This window comes from Triticum urartu, chromosome 4A (assembly GCF_056163025.1).
Source record: "Triticum urartu cultivar PI428250 chromosome 4A, HENAU_Tu73, whole genome shotgun sequence".
Classification (NCBI taxonomy): domain Eukaryota; kingdom Viridiplantae; phylum Streptophyta; class Magnoliopsida; order Poales; family Poaceae; genus Triticum; species Triticum urartu.
In genome coordinates, this window is record NC_141876.1 from 183,759,024 (window position 1) to 183,768,104 (window position 9,081).

Genomic DNA, 9,081 nt, shown 5'->3' on the forward strand with positions numbered 1-9,081 from the left:
CTATCTAACTGTTTCAGTTTGTTGTGGCTAATCACAAACAGTTCATCCATGTGAAGTGTATGCCATCAATCACAGACACTTTGATCTGGCTGACCCGTTTCTGTTTTGTTGCCTAATCGCAAACAGTTAATCCTTTTGAAGTGTATGCCCTCAATCACACACACCTTGATCTCGCTGACCGTTTCTTTTGTGTTGCCTAATCACAAGTAGTTCATCCGAGTGAACCGTATGCTGTGTATCGCACACGCCTTCATCTGGCTGCTCGTTTCTTTTGTTCCTCCTCATCGCAAACAGTTAATTGAACTGAACCATATGCCCTTCGTCGCACCCGCAACTAAAACCCGAACCGTGTTTGATGTATCCGTCATCGCAAACGTTTTATACATTTCTGACGGTTTTCATACATCACCGTTTGCGATTATTGCATCGCACATAGTTTCTCGAAGGGTCCCTGATCGTAGTATCACGTTAGCAGCATCCTTCAGTAGTGTTACTTACCATCATGTAGTTCATTGCTATCTTGCATAAAGTGTAAACAAATAGTTTGATTGACATCTTTTGACCCATTTTAATAACAATCTTTATCAGTTTCCTCATTTGATGCTGGTTCATGAATATCTCATTGCCCCATACGCAGAAAGGGTCGAAGTGTGGATCTTTGGCAATGATATATGTACCTAAAAGCACCAAGTTAATATTAGAAGCTAAACAACAATTGAAAAATGATGTAGTACAACACTCCATCCATCCCATTATATAAGATTTTATTACATGTATATCTAGACATCATCAGAACATTAAGGTAACACTCTTCCTTGTTGCTATGTAGCCTGGGATTGCATATTTAGTCATTCACTCTAAATGGCTTCGCTCCACATTCACGACATCTTGGACGACTGTTGCACTGTGTCGCACCACAGATGACGCTCCAGCTTCTGCATCCTTCCTCCGGAGTCGCCGTTGCCTCCTGACTGCTCTCTCGTTCTCTCGTTTTACTGAGGCCTTGGGTTGAAAGTCAACGACGTCTCTCGATCTTGATCTCAATTTACCAAGCCCATGGGCTAAAAGTCTGACGACGTGTTTGGATCGAGGCCAGAGCAAACCAGGGGCTCTTGAACTCCAAAATACAAAAAATTACAAGATTCATAAGAAATAGCTTACTTACAACCTATTGGAAATTCATAGTTCTTACCTGGAGTAACAGCGAACCTTGATCGAGTGGAAAAAGTAAATGACTGAAAAATATAGTATCATTCCTAAGAGCAAGAGGGTCATTTCCAGTCTTGGATTACTCTAGCTTCCTGATCCTCGTGCAAGAGAAGCGCCCCAGCCACCTGTCCCCATGTTCGCTCCTTGCTGCCCTCCTCTTCTCTGCTCAAAGTACTTACTTTTCGTTGGCACAATTTAGAGTTTTAGGGGTAAATAAGCATTATCAAAGTAATTCTCTAGGTAACTACAAAGAGACGAAATCAAAGCTAAAGTTGTCATTTATTAAGAGATAAAGTAGAAGGCAAGCCAGAAGAAATAAGAACTCACAATAACAAGTGACAAACATGCCAACGTCGCAAATATTCAGTAGCAATAAAGCAATCAATCACAAAAAATTACCCCATTCTGTACCATCAACAAACTAATCTCCCTTCTAGAAGATACTAATCACTTCCAACCATTTCTTGCATGCAACTGTATCTTTCTTTCTAAATAATCCATTCATATACTATTTTTCTTAGAGGGAGCCCACTTCTGTAATGTTCAAGAATAGATATTTCAGTAAGTCTATGAAACACGTGTGCTAGACTGGTATAACGAATTGAAACTGTAATCATCAAGACCAAGCTGCAATGATTTTTCTTGTGAAGTTGTCTACAACCTTTTGTATCACAGAACAAAACATAATGGACTCACTCTCATTGGTTTTATAAGAGAAAAAATGTACTTGAGATAGTTCCACACTGTTGCATGGAGTTATCTAAATGCGGTATATCAGCTCTGCTTGATCTTTGTAGGAAATATACCATAATATATTTGCTATAATTATATTATGACATCTCTAAGTTGTTCAACAGTATAATTAAAATCAAAATTAACAAACGAGTCATTGAACAATCAATAATAGTCCTTGTAAGATTGGCAATCTCAATGTAACAATCACAATATTAGCAGGTTTACTTAAGCAACTCCTTGTAAGATTGCAATCTCAATGTAACAATCACAAAGAAGTATTCATGTTTTCCTTTCCTCTTTGAAGTGTGAGAGTTGCAGCCTCGATTCTACCGCATGGGCCGTCGTTGAACTGAATGGTCAGTGAGCAAGTAGAGAAACCTTAGACGCACCACCTTAGTAGAAGAACATCAAGTCATCGTCTAGAAAGGAATGGCAGGTTAACATCTAAATAAAGGACTGACATGAACATCAAGCTCTAGCAGGTTAACAAAATCACAAACTTTTGTGTAGATTTCATAGCAATTATGAGCTAAGAACTTCCATGGGTTCAACCAGTACCACCAACGCACCTCACCCTCGCACAAACTCTCCTTCTACACCCCTATAAAATCTGTAAAAGAACAAATACTAACATTAGAACATGAAAATGCAGAAAGTTACAAGATTCAGAAGAAATAGCTTACTTACTACCTATTCCAAAATGGCTTCCCAACCCTAGTGCAAGAGAAACGCCCCAGCCACACGTCCCCATGTCGCTCCTCGCGCCCTCCTCTTCTCTGCTCAAAGTAATTACTTTTCATTGGTACAATTTAGAGTTTGGGGGGAAATAAGCATTACCCAAGGTGATTCTTTAGGGAACTCCAAAGAGATGAAAATCAAAGCTAAAGTTGTCACGTAATAAGAGATAAAGCAGAAGGCAAGCGAGAAGAATCCTTCTACCCCCTATAAAATTAGTAAAAGAAAAAATACTAACATTACAACATGATATAGAATTTTGCAAAGAATGAAACAAGACAACAACACATGGCTTTCTTATGCTAGCAATGAATGAGATACTCCAAATTGTGGATATGTTTTCAGCAGGTGGATGAGTCTATTAGATATTCTACAAGAGTCGGATGTCCATCAGATGATTGCTCTATAAGCTTCATCTTGTGCTTATTTACTAAAACAGGTGACTTGTTTTCAATTATATCTATGTTCAGTATGTGTTCCACAAGAATTAAAAGCAATTGGTTTATAATTAGCATGACTGATGGAATAAGCGTCAGTACCTTACTGCATTGGCAATTTGACCATGAAAAATTTCAGGGCAACGACTTAATAATTACATTTACAGATTTATGAACTGGACTTAATTCCCTTTTTCTTTCTAGGCCCTGACCCTAAATCAGTGCAAGAAGATGCATAGTCCTAAATCAAACTGTAAATTATGTTGATGTTCATTGATCAAACCTTACCATCAATCCAGCAATTGCAATCCACATACAGTGTAGATCGTACACCGCACACAATTTCCTTCGCAACCACAAAATGCAGTCCAAAAATATGGTCAAACCAGACCAACAATTCTCACCAAGACGCACACAACTTGATTTAGACCGCACCGGCTCATGCATCGAGGTGGCGGCGTGCTCCATCTCCCATAGACATCACATTATGAGATGCTAAGAGTTAGTCCAGTCAGAGTTTGGACTATCACGTCACTCATGTGCTCCACCTACTTGCTCCTCAAAAAAACATTATACACAAAGATTGTAAGAACCACATCAATGTTGGTATTGATTTGTCCACGTTCAAAGGACTTCTACCACCAGATCCAAACATTCTCGCTTCACACATCAGGCTGCACTGCAGAATTTGCAAAGTAACTGGAATAAATTGGGCATTTACTTATGCGAATTAACTCGCAAGATGGATGGACGCACTTGTTCACGTACCTGATCCGGCAGCCGGCAGCTTCTGCGGAGCTGATAATTTGTGTTTTGAGGTGCCATGTGACGTCAACGGCGGAGGGGTTGTGGCCGTAACTGTCGTCAATGGCGAAACAGAGGTTGGGGCTGACAGAGCCCAAGAATCGCGGAAGAAGGCCACAACCAGGTCCTACCCGATCATGAATCGCGTTGCCGGGGAAGCCCGGAATAGCATGTCCTCTTAGGTGCAGTACCTCGGCTTAGTCCGCTCCTACCGCCGGCCTCCACATCGCCTTCCGTCGATCGCCAGTGACCTCCCCCGGCACCCATCACCCCAATGTCTTTTCGTTGCAGCTGCACAAGCACACCACATGAGCACAGTAAGTAGCAGCAGCACGAACACATACGGGGCTAGCCACGAACAACAACATTAGTACGGGTCAGCCGCGAGCACACGGGGCAGGCCGCGGGTAATAGCAACACCTGCAACATGACGGAGCGGCGGCGGCGAGCTAGTAACCCTAACCTTAGCTCGCCGGGCCGGGCAAATTGGGTGAGCCAGAGAAAGAGGACTGACCTAGCCGTTGCCGCCGCCGAGGACCACAGGGAATCGCCGGAAGGAGCCGCCGAGGACCATGGGGAATCGCCGCGAGGAGCCGTCCTCATCTTCCATCGAGCATCGGCAAAGATAGAGGGGCGACGAGTTTCAAATTTTGACCTAGTTGCATGGGCGAAGAAGAGAATGAGAGGGATCTATAGAGAGGCACGGGTTCTCGGCAGCGGCCAAGGGCGACTCATCTCGGATATCGATGTCGGCTCCTCGATGACCTCTCGGCGGTGGAGCGGGAGACGAGGAAAATAGAGAGGTCGCAGCAGGAGGGGTGGATTTTTTTCACATTTTTTCATGCACATTCTTGTCCGACAGTCCGACCCCAACCCGAGCGCACGTCTGCTCAAACTGCTGAAAAGCGATCCCCGCATCATCCGCCCGCCGCCGCGGCGAAGCACGCCCATTCTTCCCCGCCTTCCTCTGCCCCCTCCCAAACGCACCGCTCCTGCTCGCCGACCTCTCCCTCCGATGCCCACCAAGCAGGTCATCAAGCTCTAGTCAGGTTAACAAAATCGCAAACTTTTGTGTAGATTTCATAGCAATTATGAGCTAAGAACTTCCATGGGTTCAACCAGTACCATCGACGCACCTCACCCTCGCACAAACTCTCCTTCTACCCCCGTATAAAATCTGTAAAAGAACAAATACGAACATTAGAACATGAAAATGCAGAAACTTACAAGATTCAGAAGAAATAGCTTACTTACTACTTATTCCAAAATCGCTTCCCAACCCTAGTGCAAGAGAAACGCCCCAGCCACACGTCCCCATGTCGCTCCTCACGCCCTCCTATTCTTTGCTCAAAGTAATTACTTTTCATTGGTACAATTTAGAGTTTTGGGGGAAATAAGCATTACCCAAAGTGATTCTTTAGGGAACTCCAAAGAGATGAAAATCAAAGCTAAAGTTGTCACGTAATAAGAGATAAAGCAGAAGGCAAGCGAGAAGAATCCTTCTACCCCTATAAAATTAGTAATAGAAAAAATACTAACATTAGAACATGATGTAGAATTTTGCAAAGAATGTAACAAGACAACAACACTTGGCTCTCTTATGCTAGCAATGAATGAGATACTCCAAATTGTGGATCTGTTTTAGCAGGTGGATGAGTCTATTAGATATTCTACAAGAGTCGGATGTCTGTCAGATGATTGCTCTATAAGCTTCATCTTGTGCTTATTTACTAAAACAGGTGACATGTTTTAAATTATATCTATGTTCAGTATGTATTCCACAAGAATTAAAAGCAATTGGTTTATAATTAGCATGAGTGATGGAATAAGCGTCAATACCTTACTGCATTGGCAATTTGACCATGAAAAAATCAAGGCAACGACTTAATAATTACATTTACAAATTTATGAACTTGACTTGATTCCCTTTTTCTTTCTAGGCCCTGGCCTAAATCAGTGCAAGAAGATGCATAGTGCTAAATCAAACTGTAAATTATGTTGATGTTCATTGATCAAACCTTACCATCAATCCAGCTATTGCAATCCACATACAGTGTAGATCGTACACCGCACACAATTTCCTTCGCAACCACAAAATGCAGTCCAAAAATATGGTCAAACCGGACCAACAATTCTCACCAAGACACGCACAACTTGATTTAGACCGCATCGTCTCATGCATCGACGAGGCGGCGTGCTCCATCTCCCATAGACATCGCATTATGAGATGCTAAGAGTTAGTCCAGTAAGAGTTTGGACTATCACGTCACTCATGTGCTCCACCTACTTGCTCCTCAAAAAAACATTGTAGACAAAGATTGTAAGAACCACATCAATGTTGGTATTGATTTGTCCACATTCAAAGGACTTCTACCACCAGATCCAAACATTCTCGCTTCACACATCAGGCTGCACTGCATAATTTGCAAAGTAACTGGAATCAATTGGGCATTTATTTATGCTAATTAACTCGTAAGATGGATGGACGCAGTTGTTCACGTACCTGATCCGGCAGCCGACAGCTTCCGTGGAGCTAATAATTTGCGTTTTGAGGTGCCATGTGACGTCAACGGCGGAGGGGTTGTGGCCGTAACTATCGTCAATGGCGAAACGGAGGTTGGGGCTGACAGAGCCCAAGAATCGCGGAAGAAGGCCACAACCAGGTCCTACCCTATCATGAATCGCGCTGCCGGGGAATCCCGGAATAGCATGTCCTCTTACACGCAGTACATCGGCTTAGTCCACTCCTACCGCCGGCCTCCACATCGCCTTCCGTCGATCGCCCGTGCCAGCCCCCGGCACCCATCACCCCAATGTGTTTTTGTTGGAGCTGCACAAGCACGCCATAGGAGCACAGTAAGCAGCAGCAGCACGAACACACAGGGGGCTAGCCAAGAACAACAACATCAGTACGGGCCGGCCATGAGCACACGAGGCCGGCGGCGGGTAATAGCAACACCTGGAACATGACGGAGCAGCGGCGGCGAGCTGGTAACCCTAACCCTAGCTCATCGGCCGGGAAAATTGGGTGAGCCAGAGAAAGAGGACTGACCTAGCCGTCGCCGCCGCCGAGGACCACGGGGAATCGCCGGGAGGAGCCGCTGAGGACCATGGGGAATCACCGCGGGGAGCCATCCTCATCTTCGGTCGAGCACCGGCAGAGATAGAGGGGCGACGAGTTTCAAATTTCGATCTAGTTGGATGGGCGAAGAGGAGAGCGAGAGGAATCTGTAGAGAGGCACGGGTTCTCGGCGGCGGCCAAGGGCGACTCATCTCGGATATCGATGCCGGCTCCTCGATGACCTCTCGGTGGTGGAGCGGGAGACAAGGAAAAGAGAGAGGTCGCAGCAGGAGGGGTGGATTTTTTTTTGCATTTTCTTCGTGCACATTCTTTTCGGACGGTCCGACCCCAACCCGAGCGCACGTTTGCTCGAACTGCTGAAAAGCGAACCCCGCATCATCCGCCCGCCGCCGCGGCAAAGCCCGCCCGTTCCTCCCCGCCTTCCTCCGCCTCCGCCCAAATGCACCGCTCCTGCTCGCTGACCTCTCCCTCCGATGCCCACCGAGCAGGTCATCAAGCTCTAGTCAGGTTAACAAAATCACAAACTTTTGTGTAGATTTCATAGCAGTTATGAGCTAAGAACTTCCATGTATTCCACAAGAATTAAAAGCAATTGGTTTATAATTAGCATGACTGATGGAATAAGCGTCAATACCTTACTGCATTGGCAATTTGACCATGAAAAATATCAGGGCAACGACTTAATAATTACATTTACAGATTTATGAACTTGACTTAATTCCTTTTTCTTTCTAGGCCCTGGCCCTAAATCAGTGCAAGAAGATGCATAGTGCTAAATCAAACTGTAAATTATGTTGATGTTCATTGATCAAACCTTACCATCAATCCAGCTATTGCAATCCACATACAGTGTAGATCGTACACCGCACACAATTTCCTTCGCAACCACAAAATGCAGTCCAAATATATGGTCAAACCAGACCAACAATTCTCACCAAGACACACACAACTTGATTTAGACCGCACCGGCTCATGCATCGACGAGGCGGCGTGCTCCATCTCCCATAGACATCACATTATGAAATGCTAAGAGTTAGTCCAGTCAGAGTTTGGACTATCACCTTACTCATGTGCTCCACCTACTTGCTCCTCGAAAAAACATTGTACACAAAGATTGTAAGAACCATATCAATGTTGGTATTGATTTGTCCACGTTCAAAGGACTTCTACCACTAGATCCAAACATTCTCACTTCACACATCAGGCTGCACTGCAGAATTTGCAAAGTAACTGGAATCAATTGGGCATTTATTTATTCTAATTAACTCGCAAGATGGATGGACGCAGTTGTTCACGTACCCGATCCGGCAGTCGGCAGCTTCCGCGGAGCTGATAATTTGCGTTTTGAGGTGCCATGTGATGTCAACGGCGGAGGGGTCGTGGCCGTAACTATTGTCAATGGCAGAATGGAGGTTGGGGCTGACAGAGCCTAAGAATCGCGGAAGAAGGCCACAACCAGGTCCTACCCTATCATGAATCATGCTGCCGGGAAAGCCCGGAATAGCATGTCCTCTTACACGCAGTACCTCGGCTTAGTCCGCTCCTGCCGCCGGCCTCCACATCGCCTTCCATCGATCGCCAGTGCCCGCCCCCGGCACCCATCACCCCATTGTCTTTTCGTTGCAGCTGCACAAGCACGACACATGAGCACAGTAAGCAGCAGCAGCACGAACACACAGGAGGCTAGCCACGAACAACAACATCAGTACGGGTCGGCCACGAGCACATGGGACCGGCGGCGGGTAATAGCAACACCTGCAACATGACGGAGCGGCGAGAACGAGCTGGTAACCCTAACCCTAGCTTGCTGGGCCGGGCAAATTGGGTGAGCCAGAGAAAGAGGACTGACCTAGCCGTCGCCGCCGCAGAGGACCACGGGGAATCGCCAGGAGGAGCCGTTGCGGACCATGGGGAATCGCCGCGAGGAGTCGTCCTCATCTTCCGTTGAGCACCGACAGAGATAGAGGGACGACGAGTTTCAAATTTCGATCTAGTTGGATGGGCGAAGAGGAGAGCAAGAGGGATCTGTAGAGGGGCACGAGTTCTCGGCGGCGGGCAAGGGCGACTCGTCTCAGATAT

General features: G+C 45.7%; 1 long non-coding RNA gene across 1 annotated transcript; it reads right to left on the reverse strand.

The window, feature by feature from the left end:
• Window positions 1-7,744: 7,744 nt before the first annotated feature.
• On the reverse strand, window positions 7,745-9,073 carry LOC147975314 (uncharacterized). Its single transcript, XR_015600669.1, has 3 exons — window positions 8,852-9,073; window positions 8,302-8,628; window positions 7,745-8,212 (listed from the first exon to the last, which is right to left on the reverse strand). It is a non-coding gene; the product is annotated as an uncharacterized LOC147975314 (long non-coding RNA).
• Window positions 9,074-9,081: the final 8 nt, after the last annotated feature.